Here is a 26,687-nt window from a genome sequence, read left to right as displayed (position 1 = left end):
GCCCGTCTTACCCCCATTTCCCCTACAGTCTAACAGAGAGCACTTTGCAGTTTGGACAGTGCTTCGAATGTTTATAGACACTATCATTCTGCATTGGTTTTTTCCTAGTGTGAGATTTTTTTATTCTTTTTATTTTTATTTTCATTCTTTCCAAAAACGAGAAATAACTACAAGTTCAGTTCCACTCGGGGAATCAAGATCCATCAACAAACAACAAACAAACAATATATCAATTTCCAAAAACCTGTTCCAGAAAAGTTGTCATTCCTGTTTATTATTGAATCGTTTCAATTACTATTACTTTCTAGTTAATTGACAATTCCTCATCAGTTTCAGGTTTTCCGGCAAGTTTCTGCGGCTCTATGTTTAATAACGCCTGACCTATTCGTCCTCAAAACCTCTGGTCAAATCTCGTTCATACAAAGTAGGAGGGATTATACACCTATAGGCAATATTGTTCGTCATGTGCAATTTAAAGTCAACTAGAAAACGTTTATCCAACTCTAAGATGTGTTGGAAACGTTTCTTCGACCATGTTTTGATTTGTTTAGCTTTATTTAGACTGCTCTATCATAGAAGACGATGTTTGTCTGATCGCATTATTTTCTTTTATCAGCTTTCTATGGAACCTATAGAATTAGCTTTTTAACAATTAAAAAGACGCTTTTTAGAGCTATTAGCTAAAACATGGTCAGCTTTTGATGGGATTGGGACATAAAATCAATGAAACGGCCGAGGCATATAAATGCAACGGTTTTATGACCGCATGCGACAATCGATTAATAATGTTTACTCCATTCGTATACAAAACAAAACCGCGCGTGATGCCACAAATTTCTTATAATTTGTAATAAATATAACGTAAAACTCATGAATCCACAAAAATCATCGTTTCCAAAAATAAAGTCGATCAGTCGAAGACTAGTAGATCAGATCAACCGAGCAGTGTGAAATTAATATTACAATTGCTACTTTAGAGTAATCCCTTGGTTTCACTATCACTTCATTTGAGAATCACATTTGAATTATAATAATCATAGTAGGAAAAAATCCAACAGCACTGCTCATTATCGTTTGTGTTTGACGTTTACTTAGCGTGAGCACGTAGAATTTACCCCTTCATCAATGTTTAAATTTCTCCCGTGTTTCATCATCGTTATAAGGTTACTGTGATTGCTTGGTAAGTGTTTCGCAGTTGACTATAAAACATAATCAAGTGTAATGTAATATTCGTTCAAAAAATTACAAAGTAAAGTGTCCGAAATTCGAATTTAATCTGTCCGAAATTTGATTTTTTTATAATGCAATTAAAGTGTCCGAATTTTGATTCTCATTCGCTTGATTTGAAAAGCATTTTTTCGATGATTTTTTATGTTTTCAATCAAATAGGTACCAAAGTAGAAAGCTTAAAAGCATATTGAACTAATTTATTGAAAATATCAAACAAATAATACTTGTGTATAAAGTTGAGATCTGTTTTCTGTATCATATGTCTTAAGCGTCCGAAATATGATTCAGAACGGTATATATGAAATAAATCCCCTTCCCCTTCCATTTGGCGATCGTAATCGCCAGACTTTCCATGGCGACCGTGAAGGTTGCCTTCCCACATTTGAATGCGTATCTCTGGCAAAGGCAGTTGCAATGAACAAGTGTTACTAACAATAGAATCCTAAAATTGATCAATGTCTTCGAAATCGAATTGAAATTTCAACTACAGTACGAATCTGAGTTTGTGTAAATTTTCATATACTCGCAACAACTATCCTCAAAAAAAACTCGCAACACTATCCTAAATGTTCATTCAAAACTCGTAACACTATCCTCAATGTTCATTCATTCAATTCGTGATGACGGCATAGAGTTTCGGTTTCTAGTATTGTGAAGTTGCTTATTCCATCTGAAAAATTCATTATGATTTCATCAGGACTTCATGTTTTGAACACACAAAAAACATCAAGCAATTATTTTCATTCAAAATATAACGATTTGATAGACTATCTTTATTCCACGCCGACATCAAGCTTAAATCAATGTTTCAGAATTGATAGATGATAAACGAAGAAGGAGTCAATATTAAACAAGTGTGGACCGGAAAGTCTTTTTTCATGCAGGCTGTTATGATAGTTCTCATTTCCGACCTGGAAAACATTGGCAATATGATTATTAGGGGAGAGGGGGGCACATTCGGACACTTTGTTTTCCTTGATTCTTAATATGTTCTGTAAACTTGAAAAACATCCTGAATTCATCCTGATTGTCATTTTGACATCAATGTATCATATGAGCGTGTTAGAGGTGTGCGTTGATGCAATTACGAATGGATTATTCGAACTTTTGAAAATTGCCTTTTTGTCCGAATGTGCCCCATGTGTGGGGCAGTATAATATTGTATAGAAATAGTTTTTCCAGGATGGTTGAATAGCCAATCGTTCTGGGAAACTGAGAGTTTTTGCTTGAAAGGGCCCATAACTGAAACATCCAGCGGTTGTAAGTGATTCGTGACATAAGGTGGAAAAGATACATGAATTGTGCAATTTTCTTGGCAATATGTAATTGTTTCCAAAGTGAAATAACTTTTTGGTTGATTTTTGATTGTTTGAAATTGATTCGTTTACGTTGCTTTTTGCTACCTCTTTCAAGTGTTCCAGAACATTGAGAAACAGTTTCCCCGTTATGCAACCGTTAGTTGGGAAATTAGCAAAGACAATGAACCCAGTTGGACCACCTGAGAATCATGAAAACGTTCTATTCGAAACTAGTTCGATAGCTCTTTCCATATCATCTTCGTTGATGCTGATTCTATCGGTTTTCTTTTTGTAGTTTCGAACATTGGGTCTGAGAATCAGACAAAATTGAACTTTGTTAGTAAACAACAATCAGGCACAAATTTTATGAGGTACTAGCTAACCCGGCAAACTTCGTCCCGCCCATTTAATTGATTAATTCTCGAGCAATGCAAAAATTTGTGTTTTATTTGTATGGCAGCCACCCCTAAGAGAGGGGGGAGGGGTATCTAACCACCATAGAAACATTCATTGCACCCTAAAGTTTCCATATGCCTAATTTGGTTTAATTTGCTTGATTAATTCTCGGGTAATGCAAAAACTTGTGTTTCATTTGTATGGCAGCCCCCCCTTTGAGTGGGGGAAGGACTGTCTAACCATCATAGAAACATTTATTGCACCCTAAAATTTTCACATGCCAACTTTGGTTTCGTTTGATTGATTAATTTCCGAGTAATGCAAAAAATTGTGTTCCATTTGTATGGCAGCCCCCTCTAAGAGAGGGGGAAGGAGTATCTTATCACCATAGAAACATTTATTGCATCCTAAAACCTCCACATGCCAAATTTGGTTTCATTTGCTTGATTAATTCTCGAGTAATGCAGAAATTTGTGTTTCATTTGTATGACAGCCCCCCCTTTGAGTGGGGGAAGGACTGTCTAACCATCATAGAAACATTTATTTCACCCTAAAACTTTCACATGCCAACTTTGGTTTCGTTTGCTTGGTTAATTTCCGAGTAATGCAGAAATTTGTGTTTCATTTGTATGGCAGCCCCCCCTTAGAGAGGGGGGAGGGGTCTCAAAATATCACGAAAACCTTCCCCGGCCCCAAAAACTCCTACATACCAATTTTCATGTCGATCGGTTCAGTAGTTTCCGAGTCTATAAGAATCAGACAGACAGACAGACATCACTCCATTTTTATATATATAGATTAAACAGTATCCGAGTGTGTCCCACCACCATCCGGAGACAAATCATAATTTTATCTAATAAATAGACCTTTATTTCCCCGTTGTATGCACGTTTTTTTTCATTTCGTATTAGTTACTAACTGAGGTGGTGTACTTAAATTTCTAAATCGATCACAAAGCAATTAGTAATAAACGACCAGGAGATGTCAAACCATATGACAGCTGTTGGTGGAAGGACTGTTAACTTACTTATATTTTTGATTTGGTTGAAAATTGTACCACTTAAAAAAGACAAGCGTTGTCCGAAAATGCCCCCCTTTTCCAATTAACGCGGTTTTTTTAAGAGGATTTTCGAATTTACACGTTTTTTTACGCGGATTTTCCAATTAACGGATTTTCCAAAACAGAGCTCGCTCTGTTTACTACTTTAAAATATTGTTGAAATGGAAGAGCTACTCATTTTCTGCTTTTCTCTATCACAGGCTAGAGAATCAGACAGCGATACAATCAAGGGACGCCCATGGAGTTGTTCTGTTGTTCTTAAACTGGCATTATGAACGGCTTCACCCAAACTAGCGTTTGCAGAGAACATTTCATCTTCGGCAGAAAAAATACTATTTCGTGCCCTGAAGGGTGAAATGGGCAAATATAATACCCTGTTTCAGAAGCTTTAAAATGTTTGTATGTATGGGAGCAGAAATCTCTTTCTTTTTTTGTCTTTCATCTCTTTTGGAATTGTACTTAAAAAAGTCCAAACGATGTCAACTGAGATCGAACCACGGCTGGTTAGAGTACAAGACTGTTTAACACGACCACGCTATCCACATAGCCACTGATGCTGTTGCATATATCCGTGATAATATTACACCTCATGATAAAATGAAATTGGAACATGTTTTCTAAGAGTAAAAAGGAGAGCACAAATTAATTTATTACTACCTCGATCTGGGCCGTGAATGTGGCAAAAGATGCGAAAATGCGTGCTTATTTGCAATGTGTTTCTTGTTTTGCTCGCTCTTATTTATCTTATATTGCTATACTATATATTAGGCTGTCAAAAAAGTCCTGCGGTATTTTTTTTTGAATTTTCATTTGTTCATAAAATTAGTTACAATCATCTGTTTTAAGTCAAATATGCGCCGTTTTGTTCGATGACTTGTTCCCAACGAGATGCCAAGTTCATAATACCCCTGTTATAGAAGCTCGCTTCCTTATTGGCAAAAAACTCGGATAGCCAATTTTCACAGGCCTCTTTTGTGGCTAACTTCTGACTACCTAGCTTGTTCGCCATGGACAAAAACAGGTGGTAGTCACTTGGTGCAAGGTCCGGACTATACGGCGGATGCAAAAGAACCTCCCATCCGAGCTCCCGGAGCTTCTGGCGCGTCACCAAAGAAGTGTGTGGCCTGGCGTTGTCCTGATGGAAGACAATGCGGCCTATGTTTATCAAAGATGGCCTCTTCTTCATGAGTGCTACCTTCAAGCGGTCCAGTTGTTGGCAGTACAGGTCCGAAATTAAGCGTTTGGCCATAGGGAAGCAGCTCATAATAGATTATTCCTTGACAATCCCACCAAACACACCGCAGAACCTTCCTGGCCGTTAATGAGGGCTTGGCCACCGTCTGAGCCGCTTCAGCGGGCTTCGACCACGACCGTTTGCGCTTCACGTTGTCGTAAGTGACCCATTTTTCATCGCCAGTCACCATCCGCTTCAGAAACGGGTCGATTTTGTTGCGATTCAGCAGCGATTCACATGCGTCGATACGGTCAAAGATGTTTTTTTGCGTCAACGTGTGTGGCACCCATACATCGAGCTTCTTTGTGAATCCAAGCTTCTTCAAATGGTTAATAACGGTTTGATGACTTATACCCAGCTCTTGGCCGATGCCGGTCTTTCTCGGCTAATTCAGCGATTTTGTCGCAATTTTCGACGACAGGGCTTCCGGAGCGTGGCGCATCTTCGACGACCTCTACACCAGAACGAAAACGTTGAAACCATCGTTGTGCGGTGGAAATAGAAACTGTATCGGGTCCATAAACTGCACAAATTTTATTGGCAGCTTGAGATGCATTTTTGCCTTTGTCATAGTAGTACTGTAAAATATGTCGGATTTTCTCTTTATTTTGCTCCATATTTGCGACACTATACTCACGAACGACTTAACCAAAAAAAACACTGTCAAGGACTATATTATAGCGCGCAAAAATACCTTTCCAACAAGCTATAGTATGGCTCGATACAATGAATACAACTAGAACTACGCGCTTACAACGACACCTCGCGGAAATACCGCAGGACTTTTTTGACAGCCTAATATATTATTGCTATTCAGTATTTATGCTAAAAATTAATTTTGGGTGTAAAAACGAATGAACCTATAAATTTGAAGCCTTTATAATTTAACATTACTGTTATTACTGTCGCTACGCAGGATCGGGTTAAACGAGGAAAGTACATCCGCTTAGTAATAATAGCGCGCGTAAATAAAGTACCGAACATAGTTATTGGTTTTTTGACTTGTCGATGCACAACTTGTGTATGATTTTGGGTAGCCCGGGAAAAAAAAGTTACCGTACCGTTTCTAGAAGACTTCTTCCTGTGTACCTGTTTTCAGCAATATCGCTTCCAAATGTTTCCCCAGTGCGGAAACGACAACGGAAACCGAGAGAACAAGGATGTCATTACGGTGGCGTGGTTTGGGGAGGGCGCGGATGGCCTGGCGAGTGAAGGTGCGCGGGGTAGAATCGAATCGTCAGCGAAGCAAGAAATACGAAAAAAAAGTTGCCATATAAATTCAAATTCAAAACATTATTATCGGGAATTTCTTTTTTTTTTCTTTGCATCGTGACTTGCTCCTCATGGCACACGGTACGGGACGACGATTTTCCTCCGCTTGAGGAAGTTGATGATCCCTTTTTATGAACCTCCTGTAGAAGTAAAAAAAAGGAAAATATACGGCAAGGCTGGATTTCAAAGAGGAAAACAACGAAAAAATGGGAGTATCCGAAAAAAGCTATTTTTCTTGTTTGGCGATAACGCCGGAACGATTTTTTTCATAGCGAATTTCGAGTGAGTTACGATTGATACTGAAGAACGGTTGATTAGGTACGGAGTTTATATTATCACAATTGTTTCCCTTGATTCAGTGGACACAATCATGTTCAGAACACTCATGCCAATCAAGCGGAACTCAATTTAAAATTCCTCTAAATATGAAAAAACAATAACATTTCCATGGACCATGCTTTATTTAACGTATCAATTTCTCTGTATCTTTTCATAATTGATTTGAGTTCTCCAGGAAATATTCTACAAATGAGAACCCATTAATCAAGCGTTGAAGGTTCTCTTCGCCAAAATCACCTGCGCTGAAAAATCCCTCCAACTGCACAACGCATTCAACAACCCGACTTACGCTTAAATCCAATAACAAACACGAAGCCCCAGCGAGAGCATATAATAACAGTGCTTCTCGTTAACAGAAACCCGTATTTTAAATTACATTTTAATATTTTATCGGGCAACACAATACGCGTTTCTGTTCAATTTCTTTGGTTTGGCTCTGACTCCCACTCGCGATTGTGTGAGAGTAAAGTGGAAAAATGGGCGAAAAATGGCGGATAGGAATGATTGTATTTCTTTCCTCGGAATGGATCGAAGGAGAGCGTTTGCTGGAAATGTTCCCAAAATTCGTTCGGTACAATTGATTCGAAAACAACATTTGTTTTCAACTTTTCCGAAGACCTCCCTACGGCTTTAACAAACTGAGCTAGTTTTCACAGTTCTTAAAGCTTTTGTAATCCGCATATCGTCCCCCCCCACAACGCGGATCGATTTCATGATGGCACCAGAATGCCAGGTTGTGTTCGCCGTGCAGCACCGAAACGTTCCCTCCCAACGGTAACGAATCACGTGGGCCAGGATCGTTTGGGAGGAAAATATATGGATCTGCTTTTTTATTGTTATTATCCTCGTTTGCTCGTTTAGGAGATATTACTTTGCGAAAAGCAATCTTACGAGAGCACCATGGGGTGAGGGTCATCATCCGCGGGCTGCCGAGTATTGTCGGGAAGTGATTTTGTTCCTGGAACTCTCGATTCGAAAGAGAATTCTAGAGTAAATATTCCAACAATTCGGTCATTTTCAACGTTCTCTCATCTAAATGGGAAATATAGTGAATTAGGGAAGAATTTAGCACATCTACCTTCAACTGATACAAACTAAAGAAATAGTAGTCATGATAAGTTTTTGTCCGATGCGTCATGAAATTGGTTTCATTTTTGACGGGTCCCAGGAAAAGCATCAAATTCTTCCACTTGTAGGATGCAATAAATAAGTATAACGAATGGGAAGATGGTAAACTATTTTCGTTCATATTTCGCTCATATTTACATATGGGAATACTTTGATCGCACAGTAGAATGCTATTGCAAATAGAGTATATGTGGTACAGACGAGATATGTTTCGTCTATATATGAGATATGGTATGAATGCTTTTTGTTATGTATTGAAGCTGTGGTGAGAATACTCATTTCAATTAATACTGTATGCAGGAATAATTTATTAATTTAAGAAATAGATTCTAATAATTTATATTTAAGAAATGGATTCTATGCTCTATTCATTGCAGTTTTAAAGTTCTATTATCTGGCGCACGCATTGTAGATTGATATTGAGAACTTAGAGAGTTTAGAGGACTGGTGATGCGTAAACCTTCTGGGAATGGGCTTACAAGCCCCATCCTTTATTGTAAGTTTTTCATTCAAGTCACATACTAAAATCGAAAGAGAGTATCGATTATTACATTGTACAGTCAACTCTCCCTAACTCGATATCCAAGGAGACCATCGCGTTAGGGAGGTATCGAGATACAGAACATTTTTGCATTTTTTTTTTGTATGTCATAAATTGTCATATATTAGGGTAAGTGTCCCAATTATGGTATGAATTTGAATTTTTGATTCATTCCCTTAAATCAGGGGTTCTCAAACTGTTTTGGGCAATAGACCCCTTTTCCAGAATTAGGTGATACCTCAGACCCATTTTGTAAACAAAAATCTATCTCTAGTTTTTGTCTTATTCATACAAAATTCTTACTAAGACTTTGCGGTTGGTTAACCTGTTATAAGGCCGTAACAACTATATTGCCACCCAAAGATAATATATTTTTGGTGTACTTGGAATATTATTTGCATTTTTTGCCGAAGACTTCTAAAAGTATCTGACAATACTTCAATTTCTTTAGGGCTGCTAAAAATGTACAATATTAATTTGAGTCATTTTTATGCAAAAAATCCGCGATTTCAGAGCGCATGTTTAAATTCGTTGAACATGCATCAAGTTGATAAGTTTTTCACTGTATGCGTTCTATTTGGAATCTACTGTGTAAGTTCATTCACTTTCTTCAATAAAAAAGGTGAATTTATTGAAAAATTCATATTTAATTTTTTTTTTCTTTGTAAGTGTATATAAAACAATTTTTTTAGCTGCACTAGAGATGTTGTTTTAATTTTTATATACCCAAAGGCACAATGAAATGAGCTTGCAAGGTAACGAGCAGTGGCAACTATATTACCACCAGTTTTTTCTATTGTTTCAATAGTTTATTTTTTATCAAAGATAATGTGTTCTTCCTCATGTAAGGATTATGTTCTCTGAATTTTGAGTCGATTCCTTCCCTAGTTTCCACCTGTTTCCACGGCCTTATCAAGGCGAGAACGTCGTTGTGGAAGCGGACACGGTTTGCTGACGAGGGCCTATCACATGACTAGAACTGCATGCGTTTGCATGAACGCATTTGTGAAAAAATGTCCAATACGGTGCGGAAAAGTCGTAAAATGCTCGAATGAAGAATCGATAGAACACTTTGAAATAGCTTGTTCACGTTGTCAATCACTTTGAGTATGTATGAAAAAAATGTCATATAAATATTAGTCTACCATTTTGGCGTTCTCAACATGATTCATATGTTTCGCAAATCCAAAGTGGATTCGGAGTGGTTCATATCTTTCGAGCACTCTTTACACCACTGCTTCCAGTGAAAGCCATCTAGCCATGCAGCAATTTCAAGGGTTTTAATTCGAGAATTTTCTGAATCTTATTAAACTTGTTAGTCCGCAAAGGACTGCAGCTAAGACAGCTATTGGTTTGCTCAATTTCAACTGGAATAGGGTCACGCGCACACGAAGAGCATAGGGCAGAACTATAGCAAATACACTTCATAATGAAAAACGATGGACAATTTCTTTTAAGCAAAGCGTCAAGTGAGTTGCCTAGTGAAGTCATGGTCCTTGCTCCATCAGCCCCATAGCCAATCAAAAAAAAATTTCGTATGCAAAGTTGTCCCTCTTGAACAACGAAAACATCTTGTCATACAACGCTCTAGAATCCGTTTCGGTTACCTGGATAAGGTCATAAAACCATCATTTACGAACAGTATACCATCTTTCCAATAGCTAGTTCTGGCTACTAAGGGTGCTCCTACACTGTTTGACCGTAGCCAAATATTTGACTCTTTTCGACAAATAAAATTTGATCAACGTGATTCAATATATTCGTGTCGACAAACAAGCCAATATTTACGACAAGCAAATATTCAGTTATTGAATGCCTAAAATATTTTTTTGGTCTGTTTTTCGATGTTTCACATTGTTTGCCACTGTTGATAATTGAAGAGTGGCAAACAAAATAGTTTTTGTACAAATTTCAAACCAACCTTTATTTCTAAAAAAGTGTCAATTATTTGATCTTCTGACAAAAGTGTACAGCTACCTTAAGGTTAGTAACCATATCTTCGACAGATCCGTCGATTCGTCGGCAATCAAACTAAACGGATTGCTTCGCAAATGACTAATGAACTTCTCATGTGGACTATCTCCGAGAACATTCGTTATCACAGCAGTTGCTTTTGTGCTTCTCAGTTGCAGCATGCTTCAAGAAATCCTTCAAACCTCCAATACACTTTATCTCTTTACTATATACTTTTTAGAAACCAGCATGTTTATCGATGCTCTCAAAAAGCCGGCTCAGTCAGGCCTCCCAATCCGTTCGGTAAAATCAGTGATGCCATTTTTGCCTGTTTCAATAAAAGTAGCACAAACTAGCTTTCCAAACCAATTCAATAGAGTCAAATGTGATTGCAGATTTTTTTTTAATTCTAGAAAAATCTGGGAAAAGTACGGAAAGAGTAGACTTTCTGGATATCTGGATATTTTACCAAAGTCTAGAATATTCCAGACAAATCTGGAAATCTGGCAACCGTTAGTTAAGGGGGTAAACTTGACATCATTTTCTCATCAAAATTCAACAAAATAAATATATGTAAAATTATATAAATACTAGCTGACTCGGCAAACTTCGTCCCGCCCAAAATTTGTTTTTTGTTATCAATACCTTCAAACTTACACGTTTTCTTACTAAGCGCAAGTTCATAAGTCCTAGCGATAGCAGAGCGGGAGCAGCGGAGCGGGAACAACGAAGCGGAAGCAGTGGAGCGGTCATCAGGTAAGTAACCCTTTTTTCAGCTTTCGGCGAACACCAAGTCGGCAATTGTTGGAGATATTGGTACTACGCGAAAACTATCCGGTAAGTACTTTCACTTTATTACTTTCTACTTCACTTTATTAAAAATAATCAAAATAATTCAAAGGCTGACGTCTTCAGCCGTCAGAGAGGTAAAGGAGCAGGATGAGTCGTCTCGAAGGCCTTTATATATTGAGTTCAACGGAAGCGTTATGGTCTCCATGACGTTTAGTATGACCTTCGTCAGACTTCCCACATTCCGTTTTGCCTGCCAAGATCGGGTCGATGAAATGTCAACAATCGACCTCAAATGCTGCCACCTTGCAATCGAGTTATCGACCTTTCATATGCATTCATCGAACAACTTGACGCCACTTTTTCGCCAACATGTGCAAGGCGTCGACCTGCTTGCAGAGCTGCTTTCAGCACTGCTCGCCTCTTGTTTGTATTGGTTTGTTATTGAAATGAAATAAGAAAAAAATACATAATTATTTTTCATCATTTTATTACAGATAAAAATAAGCCATTCTGCTCAGCTATTTAGTTTTGCAACTCATTTGCAAATATGTATATATATTTTAGGTGGAGATGGTTTGCTTATGGCAAATCTCAAAATCTGAGCGAGGGCAAGACTCCAATAGCTTTTCATATTTCCGTTCCTCCCGGCGATCCCATTCTTCAATGGCTTGGGGGTCACCAGCATTAGAATCCTGCACTGGAGGATACTCGTCGCGTTTTTTCTTCGTTTTAGTATTGGTGTCGATGTCTCCAGGGTCTGAAAAGACAAATTCATTACGGCATTATTCTCATAAAAAAATGGAACTTACATAATTGCTGATAACGATTAACAGTCTTGGATCTCATCCTCTCATCTTCATAAAGTTTTTCGAAACACCATCGATAGTCAGGTCCTGTTGTTGCTGTTCTTCGGCACGGTCACCAGGGCTTGGATGATACTGCTGCGGAAATTGTTGATGCTGTTGGCTGCTATCACAGTGGCAATCCACACTGTGGTGATGGCGGAAATAATCTCGCTCACAGGAATCAAAATAGCCTTGTGTTTATAGCTGAAACAAAATAAAATAATTAGTAAATGAAAAATAGAAATAGAATCCCAACTCACCAGTTGTATGATTCGATTGTTTTGTTATGAGATGACAGTTTGGCGGATAAAAAAAAACAGTGATGTCGATTTGTTTTGTAAATCATTCCGTATTTTCGATCAACGAAGTTGATCGTTCTATGTTAGGTCGATAATTTGTTCGTCGACTGGATTGTGGGTTGTCATTTGACATGTTCATCGATTTCGATGAACAAGGAATTGTATTCGATGTGCGAGGAAAGCTAACGTACAGATGTTGCAGGTATCTTCTCCGGGCATCGAACAAGTCCAATCGCAGAACTGTTCATTGATTGATCTTCTAATCGACCCCGTTGATTTTTTTTTAATTAAATCGTTTATTTCTACAGGCTCAGTTCATAAGTTCAAAGGAGCAAAGCTCCTATCTGTATTGTTACAAGTATATGTAAACCTTTTTCATTATTTTTAATGTTAATGAAGTAGAGAACCGATTACTCGCGGTTTGCTCGAGCTTAGAAGGGTGACATTTTGTTTCAGGAAAAGGATGGGATATAAGGATATGTTGACAATGTTCACACTCACATTCGCACTCACATTCATCATACTTAATTCTTAAGCCTATCTTATATCTAACATGTATTTACATTTCACCTTATTCTATTGTTAGTAAGAAGGGATTTGATTTCTCGCGAAGGGAAAGGAAAAGGAGAATATAAGGATATAAGGACAATCACACACGAAGATTGATAGCTTTTAGGAAGACATATATTTGGGACATGTAATCAAGGTCTAAACCAGCTAACACATCTCTCACCGGCACATTGGGCTGCCTTCCTCTAGCCCGAAGAGAGTTTTCTAAATTCGATCTGGCAACAAGATACACCTCGCACGACCAAACAACGTGCTCGATGGTAACCATGGCCACATGCACAGATATTGCCATCGGCAAGATTAAAACGAAAGAGTAGCGCGTCTAACGAACAGTGATTGGACATGAGTCGAGAGAAGGTGCGAATAAAGTCCCGACTCAAGTCCAGACTTTTGAACCATGGTTTGAGGCTAACTAACACTAACACAATCAATAATTACAAAAATGAAAACCCAATTTTTTCGCAAATGTAGGGTAAATGATCTTGGTTTGTCCGATTTGTTGTGTTTTTACGCAACTAGTCAATGCAAATCGATTTTTCTTCATGAAAATCACATATAATCGATATGAGTTTGGGTTTGTTGAAAAGCCCCAAGTCTCAAGTTGGTAATAGTGCCATAAGGTGTTGAAATTATTCAAATTTTTATGTTTACTAACGGTTTTCCTCAAAGAGGAATTATGATCATGGTTTGACCACTTCTGATCATTGCTCTTTCATCAGAAAGAGACGAATAACTGTCATACAGCTCAAAGTCTCTATAATTCAAAACAACAACAACAATCTCTGATCATGGTTTGTCCAAAAAATGATCATGGTTTGTCCGGCTTTAGAAATCACCATTTTTGAATGAAAACATTCGAATTCACCTCAAGACACTCAACATAGAGAAACTTTATTTCTGCTTTACGCGAAGGACACAATAAACAAACTGCAACGCGCCAAGCGGTTGCCATAGAAATTGTTCCGTCTGCTGAGAACTGGGGGTGGACTGTATGGATTGGTTGCTCCTCTCGTGGAGACAACCGGTGCGTGGAAGGAACTCTTGTGTTCCTCACGCTCTTTCGACGGGTGGGAGCCCTTGTGGCTCCGCTCCGTGCTGTGGAAACCTTTCGGAAAACTCTTCTTTGGGATATGGGTTAGAGTAGCGCAGAGTGAAAACATGGTGGGTTATGGAAATTTACACTAAATTCATTTCTCTTTTTATTTACACTTATTTACAAAGTAATGCGTCACTCTTCATTTGCTTTTCGTGATTCTGCTGGCACTTTTGCCGCTGATGCTGTTGTTTGTGTTGATTGCTGCCTTTGCAATTCTGCTGGTACAGTCACTGCAACTCTTGCAATACTGCTGCTGCTTCTTTCTCGTGACTCTTGCGAGCTGGATGCGTTGTTTTCTTCTTCTTCTGTTGTTTGTTTTGCTGCTACTGCACTCGATGCCTGCTGCTCGATGGTTGAATGGGAACTGATACCTCCGCACGGTCGGGGCGCGCTTTTATGCTGAATCACTTCGTTTGAAAAGTTGAAAAAGGGGTGGTACTTACGACATCATTCGTTTTTCCCCTTCCGTATGATTTCAGGACGGAAAAGAAATCATGTGGACAAAACAACATTAGTTTATTGAACAACTCATGATCAGAATTGAGTTCATCACAATGCGTCAATTCAATGGTTTAGCTATGTAAATCTGATACAAATGCAAGCATGATGTTTTCAATATTTGTAAGTGTTATAATCCAGAAAAGGTCTGAATACGTGCCAAATAATCATCTGGTGATCGAATAAAAGTTAGCTCGAATGAGGGGCGCATTGACACCAATAGATGGTGGTTTTTATAATCCTTTAAAACATGTGATTCCGTAAAAATATACTATAAAACTACTGTAAATCACAAAAAAAGCTAATTTTATTTATATGTTTTGAAACATTCGAATACCTGATTTGACAAACGTGTGCTGAATTAGAACATTCCAAAAAGTGGACAAATTATGATCATATTTTCTACTGGACAAACCAAAATCATTTATGTCAATATTTTTTCAAAAAAGACAAGATCATTGACTTCATTTTGATATGTCGATAATCTGAATCGACCCAGTTGTTCCAAAGTTATAATTTTTTCAAAAAAATCTTTTTTGGAAAAAAATGTTTTTTTTCAACGAACGGTAAACTTTGAAAATTCATGACTCAAAGACGAAAAAAAATACATTTCAGATTTTTGAATATGTTGTGTACAAAATTATCAGTAATTTTATTTTAAGTAATTGGCTTTAATTTGATACATCGATCATCTGAATCGGTTCAGTAGTTAAAAGTTATTTTTTTGGATCACCCTAAAATGGAAATGGGTACTCTAATGAAAAAAAATAAAAAATAATACGGGCCCAATATTTTTCGATAAGGAACAAAACTACCACTTTTCATGAAAATCTGATGACCATTATGTCGATTTCACATGGAATGGCTGTTAATTTATCATATCAATTTTCCTGTTTATTAAACTGCCAAGTCTTGCATATCGAGACGCGAAGAAACTCGACAACCGATAAGTATTTCTTTCGTGTTTTTCTATCTCTATCGTTGACTATTGTTTATGTTTCAATGATTCATCGGTCAATCTAGCAGCAATAGAAGGAATACCTAACATAATTAGGGAATGCGAATATTGAACGATATATACAGTGAGAGATTCAGAAAAATTATATTTTGTGGACATAGTTTTCGTTCATAGTGTTGATACTGAACTATCTTTTTTTCTATGTGTGTACCTAGTTTTAGCCTGTTATTACGAGATCCATGTTTTTTCGTTGGTGGTGACTCTGCCGCCCTATTCCGCTGATAAGTGGTTCTCTACTGTGTTTTAAAATCGAAAAATGAACTTTATTTAATTTTTGATCTGTTATGAAAAAATGGGGTTGTATCCGAGATACGACCGCTTGTGACGTAGGACTACGCAATCTCTTTTTTTTAATTTGTTGGTTTATCTTTTCGGATATTATTTGCGAATACGTCGAAACTCCATAAATAACTCTTTAGTAAAAAGTTCCGGCGACCCTGAAAGGGTTTATTGGCTTGCGTGGAATGGAATCATTTCGAAAAGCAACGATTCTTTCTTGCTTTTGCGAGAACAATACACTAATTGGTCATATGTCGCAATTAATTTCTTTATATCAATGCACGCATTCCACTGAGTATTTAACGAGAATCATCTTCCGTGCATCGCCATTCAACAAGCATCACACACGCGTGTTGAATGGCGATGTCGATGTTGAATGGCGATAATTATCCTACAGATTTCTCATCCGTTGCAAGATCATAAATCCATTGGTGATTGATAACTTCGAAAATCTACTCCAACTGACTCCTCAGTCAAGTTTTATGTCTTTATACCATGAGTACCTTACCCATGAAGTGCACCCTTCACCGGGCATCTCCAACCAAGTTTGCTTCCCATACTTTTGCAATTCCTCTGTCAATTTTGATCTGTCCATGCGACAAAAGATCCATGGAATCCCAGATCATCTACGCTCCGATTATATTCCGGAGATATTTTCGGCAGAATATGGGAAAGTTAGATCTGATAAAATGTTCTTTACTGACGGTTCATGCATAAACGGGTCCACTGGCTTCGGCATCTTCAATGAAAATTCCAGTGCCTCTTTCAAACTCAAAGATCCTTGTTCCGTGTATGTCGCTGAACTGGGTGCGATATACTACGCTTTAGGGATCATTGAAACATTGCCCATCGACCATTATTTTATTTTTTCAGACAGTCTCAGCTCAATGGAGGCAATCCGCTCAATGAAAGTTGATAAACGCTCATCTTATTTCCTAACAAGAATAAGACATCTATTGAGTGTTTTGGTCGAAAAATTATTCAAGATTACCTTAGCATGGGTTCCCTCTCATTTCCGATTCCGGGGAATGAGAAAGCGGACTCGCTAGCTAAGGTGGGCGCTTCAGAAGGCACACTTTTTGAAAGGCAAATTGCTTATAACGAATTTTTTCACATTCCTCGTCAGGACACACTCGTTAGTTGGCAGCGCATGTGGAGTGAAGATGAGTTCGGTCGTTGGTTACACACGATTATCCCTAAGGTTTCGACGAAAGCTTGGTTTAAGGGATTGAATGTCGGTCGTGATTTCATTCGCGTGATATCTCGGCTTATGTCCAATCACTACAACCTAAACGCGCATCTCTATCGCATTGGGCTCGCAGCAAACAATCTTTGTGATTGTGGCGATGGCTACCACGACATCGAGCATATTGTCTGGTCGTGTATCCGGTTCCATGCTGCTCGCTCTCCGCTCTCTAGAGCACTGAGAGCAAAAGGCAGACAATCGGATATCCCCGTCCGGTATATCTTAGGTAGCCGTGATCCTGATCTTCTGCTTCATCTATACCTGTTCCTCAGAAACGCCGATGTCAACGTTTAATGATGTTTCCTTCGTTGTGTCCCTGTTTCGTATCCCTCCTATCCGATCTATAAACTTTTACTTAGTCGCGGCAATACATACACACACTCTTTACAGATACACGGGCCAAAGGTTGTGCAGTCCACTGATGATTCACCAAAAGCCAAAGGTTGTACCGCTCATGACAACTCTACACGAGCTGATGATTGCGCCGGCTAGTGACCATTCTATCCTGGATTCCTCGAGTCGAGAAAGACGCACCACGCTAGATATGGGGTACTGACTAGGGGTGCGTTGCTGATCAATGGTCAGCTGCATCCCAATAGGAAGTATCCCGTGTCGGGCACAGGTACAGATCATTGAAGACAGCAACATCACAATTACGAAAACACTTGTAATACTAACCTTGAGCCAACCGCGAGTAATCGGTTACATATTACTAACATAGTTATAAGGCAAACATTGTCGAAATATTGAACTCCCGGCCCCGTCAGGTTGACGCCATATGAGCCTTAATAAAAATATATATTTTGGATAAAAAAAAAATCACACACGCGTCTAACATCTCAAGAATGACCGTTTATAAAAAATCGGTTCTCGACTCTCGGTCAAAACAGTCAGCGAAGAAAGGGACTTGTTGCATCAGAACAGGGCCCATGCGCACGAGAGCAAATCAGCTCGAGGGAAAACATAAAACACAAAACAGACAGAATAAGCAACCTTTGTTGTTTCGGGTACAGAAAGATTCTGAGAATTTTCTTTACTTCGCAAATATTGTCTTTTCGCTATCCCTCTTCGTTGTTTCTATTCTAGCGGTTGCATAAGTTGCCCGTTATTGACAGCTCTGTTCGGGAAAGCACACAAATGTACAGAACAAATGCATGGGGAAATGGGAATGCTTCCAATTTTCATCAATTTAAACCATATACAGACTACGGGATTGTAATGTATAGCATATCAAACAAATCATAGAAAATTTCCGATTTGATTGGTATTCAAATCGTTAAAATCCGTTCGCAGCAAAAATAGTTATTAACGTTAACTTTATTTCATAAAAACGTGACCTGTTTTCCGATTTGGCATCCTTCACGAAAGACGTAGTCCTACGTCAAAAAGGGAATTAGAAGTGCAGTTAAATGTCCTTCCCAGAAAATTCATTCAAGATCTGGAACATTTGATTGATTCCAAAAAAAAATTTGCGGAAAGAGCACCGAATGAGGGGTGTACTTTCCACTGAAGATGAGAACCGTATTCATCATTGAGTGCCATTCATGACTACTTGAACCAGGATTGAAACCGAAGACCTGTTCAGCCACTGAAACCAATCATGTAAAAAAAGCTATAATTGGATATATTTTTCAAATTCAGTTCAAGAAGCGTATGTTCCCAATTACCACAATTTGCTCCTAATTTCGACTGATATCATGGAATATGCACGATGCCGTTGCAACGATTGCAGGGAGTTCTCTAAAAATAACAAAACAAGCAGCATCTGTAATTTGGTTTGGCGCCATCGTTAACAACATCTATTTCGAAACTCTCGGAACAGCTGACCAATTGCACGCACTGAATTGAAAGGTCGAAAAACTTGCTAACCATTTCATAAGTCTTAATGACGTGTGCATTCGGTTCATTGTTGATTACTGCAATCTTCTGGATCATTTATCCCATTTAGATTGGTGTTCCCCAACAATCAGTGAAATTTGGATTGCACTCGGGTTCATCAACAATGTTTTGACCGATTGACGTAGTTCCGAAAAGTTTTTCTGAACCGTCCACGCACTCGAATAAAACAGCTTGTTCAACAGACATAAGTGCCTCCAAAATTGCCAGGGAACGAACGACGAGGGAACGGGCAAAAATTAACAATTTGATGAATTTAAACCTTTTGGACATTGGTCCGCTTCACTCGGATTGCTTCCCTCGTTATGGAAAGCACGCAAAAATTCTGCGGTTTCGAAACGTGGATTCTGTGCCTGACCAGGTCCAGGTTTCGGAAGCTCTCCGCCGTTTGCGTTAATAACCGGTTGCAATCCAGCAATTTGGAACAATTTACATTAATTTTTGGTGCACTCATTTATCTTGCTCAGGTGGTTCGCCTTCGTGGTTCCATCGTTCCTTATCATTGGTTCGTTCGTTCGCAGGCCATAGTCCCGAAAAAGTGTTTCCTCACGCAGTCTTGTGTGCAACAGGTGATTTTGTGAGACGTGGTACATATTTTTTTCCATATATAGCGGACCGTTGATTTATTGGCTTTATATGCTAATTTAATTACAGTTGACATATTACAATTATGAGTGCCATTTGTTAGAAGACTCCGGAGGCGTTGTTTTTTGTGACATTCATCACCAATGTCCCGAAAATACTAATCTCGTTGATCAACTCTTTGCTGGTTATTAATGGCGCCTTTGTTTGGTTGTTTTTGTTTGTTCGTAACGCAGAACAGGAATAAATGATATCCTCTTCATAAAGGTATGTTGGACGGACGAAACACGCGCGCCGGAATTTCAATCAGCTGCCGAAACGGGAATTAAAAATATGTGTATCAAATACGCTGGAAACATTTTGACATGTTTTTCGCACCCGAAGGCTCGATAAAAATGTGATAAGTACAACATACAATGGATATCATCTTTTGATATATAACAAGGCAATTGCTACTTTTTACGGTCAATAACCTTGGGTTATAAAAAAAATCAGTAGATTGACAACGATAACTTTGGTTCTGTTTTTCGTTCTCGAAATGCCGATACATGTGCATAGGAATACCTATCAAACACCAATGAAATTTATGCTAAATGTTTAAAATTCGAGTAGGTTCCCTCGGAAGCAATATTCCATTATTTTTTTTTTATCCCATTTATTTATTTAAGGCTCATTAGCATTTTAGCTGTAACAGAGCCGAATTTTAATCGTGTACATGTCACATGGTTATCATATCTATAATTAGCACATTACACAGTTGCCATTCGCCAGTATTCCTTCTATACCATTACATATGGTACATTCACACAGTAGCCATTTAGGCGTAAGGGTATTCTTTCTGTTCTTCCATTATCCAGTTGGACCACCGGACAGCGGAGACAGTTGATTGATCATTGTTGAGTTATTTATAGAACAGTAGCCCGATGTGTCTGGCAGAGCAGAGCAGTTGTATGGATGAATCGATCTTATTTCGACCGTGGATCGATCTCCATCGCTGATGATTGTTGCGTGGACGTAGCTATTCTGTAACAACACAAAGATGGTAAATGAGGGCCCTGAGTTTTGAACTCACGATCGATCGCTTACTAAGCGAACGCGCAACCAATGTGGCTACGGAGACCCCCATATTCCATTATTACAACTGTAAACTTTCAATGTTCACCTACGAGAGAAGGAGAAAACCTCTCAATAATTTAACTCGATAATCCGTTCCTCAAACTCCCCATTCAAAGTTGTAATTTGGTACACAAAACGTTTTCTCTGTTCGACGGAACTTTATTTTAACTCTTGTCGAGAAAATCGACGGAAACTACTGATCCTTTTCGTCTGCTGCTTGCCTCAGCCAACTGCTTCCACTATATAAAACGCTAACAATATACTGCCGCCTCCGAAGGGCTGGTGCTTACTTTATGCTGACTGCGCTTCGGTTGGATACCGCTACCCCACCTCCGCCTTCCGTAACGAGTATAATTTGCCACGATTACACTTCCAAGCGCCAAGCGACTTTCGGTCACGGATTCACGGACCTGTTCCGTTTTCCTCCGCGGATTGTTATTTTGCAACAGCCAACAGTATAGACGATATGAAAAAGAACAAGAAATGTATCCGAGGAAGAGCAAAAAAAAAAGAAACTTCAACTTGTCGAATGGCAGTTTGTTAGTGGAAGCAAGTTGCAACCTGGGAAAATTTCCCATACCTTGGCTCTCTGATATTGTAGACTATTGATAGTTGGCAAAGGATGAACTGCGCCAGAAGAGAAACGACTTCAATCCGGAGAAACTTTCTCCAATCTAATACTGCAGATGAAGATGTAATAACGATGACGATGCAGCGGTAGCTTTGGTCTACTCTTAATTCAGTAATTGGTCAGAATATTTTTAAAGAATTTTTACATTGACAATTTTGTCATTTATCGCCATTGTTAGTCAAATTATTGCTTTCCTTAAATCTGTTTTGCAGCAATATAATTTGCTTCTACACGATTTTTTTATTGGAATTTTGAATATGTTATCGGTAATCTATTTCTTTTCATAATTTGGACTCACATTGAGTGTTCTTAAAGCAATGAGCAACACTGCTGCATTGAAGATGATACGGAACAAATCCAAATATGTGTTTTCCTATGTAGGAGCACATGAAAACTCCGAAGGCAATACAGAATAATCATATCGGTGCGATGTTAACAGCAAAACAGAAGTAATTTGCATGTTTGGAGATTGAAATAATATTTATCTACAACTTCAAGTCCAGCAGCATCAAGCGTTTCTTGATGTGGGAGATATAATATATTTTCTTATGTACGGGTTTTCCATTTCGGGCATCCGAAAGTATACAGCCCTGCGCTGACAACCATTTGACATAGCTGTCAACCAAAGCGTCATATCGTTAGTTGAATGTCTGCCATTTTACAATATGGATCGTTTTAGCATCGCACAACGTGTTAATTTTGTTAAATTATACTATAAAAATGATGAAAAACCGGCAAATCTTTTTCGAGCATTACGGACGGATTTTGGTCGTCATGGACGGCCTACAGAGCACACAATCACTAATGTAGTGCGTAAATTCGAACAAACTGTATCCGTAGCGGATATTGTGAAACCTGTGCATCATCGTAATGTGCGTTCGGCCGAAAATATTGCTGCTGTTGCTGCCAGTGTGGAGGATGACCCGAATGTTTCGATTCCACGGCGTGCTCAGCAATTGGGCTTGTCAAACACATCATTGTGGCGAATTTTGCATTTGGACTTGCACCTACATCCATATAAAGTCCAACTGGTACAAAAATTAGAGCGTGGTGACCATTGAATGCGTTGGGCATACGTCGATTGGGTGAACGAACAACAGCAGCAAAATGCTGAATTTTCGCATCAAATTTTCTTCAGCGATGAGGCACATTTCGAGCTCGGTGGCAATGTGAACACCCAAAACTTCCGTATCTGGGGCTCAGAAAATCCACACGTGATTGTTGAGAGGCCATTGCATCCGCCAAAAGTCACTGTTTGGTGCGCATTATGGTCTGGTGGAGTCATCGGGCTGTATTTCTTTGAAAATAAGGACGGAGAGACGGTAACTGTGAATGGTGAGCGCTATGGCCGCATGTTAACCGATTTTTTTTTGCCACAAATTGAAGATATGGATACGGATGACATGTGGTTTCAGCAGGATAGCGTCACGTGCCACACAACACGACCGAACATGGCAATTTTGCGAACGAAATTTGAGGGACGCATAATTTCGCGTTTTGGTGATGCTAATTGGCCGTCAAGATCATGCGATTTGAACCCGCTAGACTTTTTTTTTGTGGGGTCATGCGAAAGACCGTGTCTATGCCAACTCTCCGCAAACTCTTGAACATTTGAAAGACAACATTCGTGAGGTTATGACCGAGATAGCGCCCCATATGTGCCGAAAAGTCATCAAAAATTACCTGTTCCGGATCAAGGTGTGCGAGGAAGCCCTAGGTGGACATTTGAATGATGTTGTATTTCACACATAATGGCATAAACCAAACTTTAATTTGAAATAAAAGTTTCATCGAAATTCGAATTCTAAGTATGTTTTATTTTAATTTACTTTCGGAATTTAAAGTTGGAAAACCCTGTATTTAGTCTTATTTTTCTCACACACTTTGTTTCCATGAATGATCTATCCAAGAATCGCCTACGAAAAATTTGTCATGGTAATGTCATGATCTTCTGCCAACGAATTTTAACGGAAATCGAGTCTTCATTGTTTCTGCGTGAACTTTTATAAAAAATATGTTTTTTTGAGGCACTAGGAGTTCTTCGTTCATTCACTCTTCATTATATAACAAATGATAGTGGAGGCATTTAAGAAAATTCAAAATGAAAAACCATATATACAAGGTACCCTTTTGTCTCATATTCCGAACACTTAAGCTTTGATGGCCATTAAACAGTGTCTCATTACTAAAAATGGTACTCTTTCGCGGAATTATTTCGATTTTTGGATACAATAGAGCCTTCCTTTTTATTTGACTACAATAAAATTGATTTACAAATACATATTCATGGTGAAAAAATAAAAACATGTGTAAGCGTAATTAATCTGAGACTTTCGGATCCAGACAAAATTAAAACCGTTTTATCGAACAGACTGTATTCTACTATTCGTTATATAGAAAGTGGTATGGGAATATAAGGGAGCTTTAAGCTCTTGAGCATTGCGGTGGTCCTTTGAGAGGAATTCAAAATAACATTCAATAATTTATTTACACATGTTTAATCACTTTAGTCTCAAATTCCGAACAGCAAAAATGCCTTTTTTTTTAAATCATAACTTTTAAACTACTGAACCGATTCATATGATCGATATATCAAATTAAAGTCAATTAGCTAGTCTTTTTTGGAAAAAAAATACTATGCTACTATGCTATGCGAGAAAAATTGGATTTTGCTTTTGTAATTATTGATTCTATTTATTTTTTTATAGTTAACATGGTTTCGAGACCAAGGGCGCTATATCGATATCGGTATACCTGTAAATGATGTTAAAATGAATTCTATAACCCAAAGAATGACATGGTTTTGAATATTAAATTGTTTATAACATTAAAGTTTAGTGTATTCATATTTAAAAATGAAGTGATCGGAATTTGAATCGTGCGTAGAACATGATTCATATTCCGAACACCAATTTACATGAAGATTTCTGCATAAACTGTCATTTTATTTCATCCATTTATTCTAGATTCTCACCATTTCTAGCACTTAACATGAAAACAACAAACAAAACAGTTGAAAAAACTACAAAAACTGAACAAATAACGATGCTTGTTTTTTACAGAACTTGCTAACGCAAACATTTTATCATTGGTTTTGACTGTTACTTTTTTGCAAATGCTTAATATTATAAATTATAGGCTGTATTGATACCTGTAAATGATGTTAAAATGAAGGCTATAACCCAAAGAATATCATGGTTTTGATTATTCAATTACTTACAACATTACAGTTCAGTAAATTTACATTTGGAAATGAAGTGTTCGGAATTTGAATCATGCGTAGAAATTGATTCATATTCCGAACACCACTTCAATATTAATTTCAATGAAGATTTCTGTATGAAATATAATTTTTTTTTCACCCATTTATTGTAGGTTCATACATTCTCTAGCACTTAACATGAAAACAACAAACAAAATAGTTGAAACAACCACAAACATTGAAAAATGAACGTAGCTTGTTTTTTACGGAATTTGCTAACGCTTTGGTTTCGACAGTCTCTTTTTTGCAAATGTCTTATATTATAAATTTTTGCAAATGTCTTATATTATTAAATTATTATATAAATAAATTGAGCTGTTTTGCTTTGTTGACTTTGCTAATAAATGTCAACTTCTTACAAAACCTGCTCTTCATACCGTGCTCGGCGATCCTTTTGCGTAGAGTGCTGTCCGCTGTCGGTTGTTTGTTTGTTTGTTTCTTTGTTTTTAAGAGGCTTTAAACTTTGCAGTTCATTCGCCTCTATAATGTCGGTTGTTGAATCGCTTCCTTGATCTCCCGTAGGGTAACCTTCGGATTTTTCCGAATTTCTCGAATGATTCTCGTATCGGTTCGCGAATCTGTTCTTCCCTCTTCCTGGACGACCAGCTACTGAACCATAGGCTTTGTACTTTGCCCAAAGTTTGGTTACCGCTGCTTTGCTGCATCCATACGTTTCACCGATCTCACGATGTGATTCTCCTTTCTCGATGTCACGACTAACAAGTTTTCGGATCTGCAAGGGTATAGTTTTACTTGTCGTCGTATTATCCATTTCTATATAGATATTTCGTACTGAATCTTTCTGACCGATAAATGAAATCAGCAACGAGATCAACAAACACTAGGAAATGTCAAAACAATAATGAACGAGGGATGATTCAATAAGAAAATTACATGAACGTGAAAAATTTTTATGTGAGCATTTTATTTTGAATTTGAATTTAGAATTTTTTTTCCGGTTAAAAAAATATTTTCTAAAATGTCTATCAATAATTTCGAAAATGTACATGTATCTAAAAAAATGAGATTATCAGAAAAGTGGGCACATTATTTTTGCGGTGACTGTAAAGTTAAATATAGTAAATGTAATATTTTAAGAATAAAGATGAGAATTTTTTCTTCATAAATCACAATACATGCTAATAAAACTGATTTTTTCCTGCAACGAATATTTTCGATGGTACAGATTTTTGGGAAAACAAAGTACAGATGAAAATGTGGCAACACTATATGGAACATCTACCCGAATGTAACATTTAACCGAATGCATTATTTACAGCTATATTTGATTAGATAGTATCTTTATATTTAATACTGATAATCGTTATTGAAATGATCACATTGATACATTAACTGGTATCCAAAAACTCGTATTATACAGCCTATAATTTATACTATTAAGCATTTGCAAACCAATGATAAAATGTTTGCGTTAGCAAATTCCGTAAAAGACAAGCACCGTTATTTTTTTAAGTTTTTTGTAGTTTTTTCAATTATTTTGTTTGCTGTTTTCATATTAAGTGCTAGAAAAGGTAAGGGACTATAATAAATGGATGAAAAAAATGATATTCTGTACAGAAATATTCATTAAAATTAGTATTGAAGTAGTGTTCGCAATTTGAATCAAGTTTCTATGCATGATTCAAATTCCGAACACTTCATTTTAAAAGTAAATTTACTAAACTCCTTTCCTATTATTGTTTACTTCTTGGGTTCGGTTGTTGTTTTTTTCTTGTGCATAATCAGTGGTAAAATTTGTGGAAACAAAGTGCTGTTAAAAATTTTTATCGCGGCGATTAGCACCAGTAAAATCATTTATGTGATCGACGCTAAAAGGATAAGTTTTTAATGTGTATTCTATGCTAGTAAACTGTAATCAAATTGCTGGGTTCAGCTGGTATTCAAGTAAATTACAACACTTTTCACTGCAGTAGTGGTAGTGTTTAGAGGAGCTTGAATACCTCACTCTTTGATTGAATTTGCTGCCGATACATAGTGTGTTCTCCTAGCACTTTCGACCAGCACGCGCTTGTGTTATTGTTTTTATTTTCATTTGCCTCGCACGGCCCGGCCGATGGCCGGTGCACACGCGGATTCTGTTGAGTG

General features: G+C 37.8%; 1 long non-coding RNA gene across 1 annotated transcript; it reads right to left on the bottom strand.

Moving 5' to 3' along the window:
* Positions 1 to 11,752: 11,752 nt before the first annotated feature.
* Positions 11,753 to 12,393, bottom strand: LOC129767197 (uncharacterized). Its single transcript, XR_008741491.1, has 3 exons — positions 12,349 to 12,393; positions 12,053 to 12,292; positions 11,753 to 12,000 (listed from the first exon to the last, which is right to left on the bottom strand). It is a non-coding gene; the product is annotated as an uncharacterized LOC129767197 (long non-coding RNA).
* Positions 12,394 to 26,687: the final 14,294 nt, after the last annotated feature.

The sequence above is a fragment of the Toxorhynchites rutilus genome, chromosome 2 (genome assembly GCF_029784135.1).
Source record: "Toxorhynchites rutilus septentrionalis strain SRP chromosome 2, ASM2978413v1, whole genome shotgun sequence".
Taxonomy (NCBI): domain Eukaryota; kingdom Metazoa; phylum Arthropoda; class Insecta; order Diptera; family Culicidae; genus Toxorhynchites; species Toxorhynchites rutilus.
This window is presented reverse-complemented; position numbering and strand designations above follow the sequence as displayed.